We start from the raw sequence: 978 nt of genomic DNA, 5'->3' as shown, positions 1-978 counted from the left end.
CAATAATATTATATCTTCACATAAGCTTTAGATCTTTTTCCATGTACAAATAGAGCATTGACAAGGTATGTCTCAATGACTAGGTGAAGAAAATCAAGATAAAGAGGAAAATGAACACCAACAAACTCAATATCATCATGATTTGGCCCTTCGCACTAGCCTTCTTCATGACCATTCCCATTTTTTTTTTCTGATATCATAAACAATGAGACACACATCAACTTTCACATTCAACATTAAAAAATTTATCCTTATAGTATTACTAATTAATCACAGCAATCGGCCAGATAGATCATACATTTTAATGCAATAAAGGAAACTTGAAGCAGAAACTCACTTGGACAAAATCTAGGCGATTAGATGTACTGTCCATCTCATTACCCAATTCATCAATGAAACAATAATCATCTTGTGTGAGTGGTTTCCCTAGAATTCTTCCCACAAAATCATCTGTTTTTTTTTTTCCAGTGAGTGTCAGATGCTGTAAGTTTGGTGTAAGCTGTGAAGAGAAACCAATAATCAATGAAACAATGAAACTTTCATGCTAAAACATGCCTGATAATTAATGACATTAATATAAAAAAAGAGATTACTAGAAGAAACAATTGTTCCATTTTAAATATTATTGCACCATATTTTATATAAGATTATAAGGTTGGCTTGTTTTTAAGAGTGGTATGTAGGAAAGAGGTTGATCAAAGTTTGGAGGAAGGAGAGACAAACCAAAGTCAAACTTTATTTCTTTATAAGCTAGAGTATTTGCATAAACTAAAAGTGGACTTATGCCTTCCGGTCCTGCAGTTTTGCCCAAGGACTTGGACTTGTTCTTTGATAAGTTAAATGATTACAACATTGCAATAGGAGACATCAAATATCAAGATGCTTTTAGTTGGAGATTTCAAGATTCCCAATTAGACGTAGCTTTTGGATATCTGGCATTATAGTTAAAGGATGGAACTGACATTCACTACCAAAAAC

Source organism: Glycine soja, chromosome 5 (assembly GCF_004193775.1).
Source record: "Glycine soja cultivar W05 chromosome 5, ASM419377v2, whole genome shotgun sequence".
NCBI classification, from domain to species: Eukaryota; Viridiplantae; Streptophyta; class Magnoliopsida; order Fabales; family Fabaceae; genus Glycine; species Glycine soja.
The sequence above is the reverse complement of the archived record's forward strand: the minus strand, read 5'-3'. Positions refer to the sequence as shown.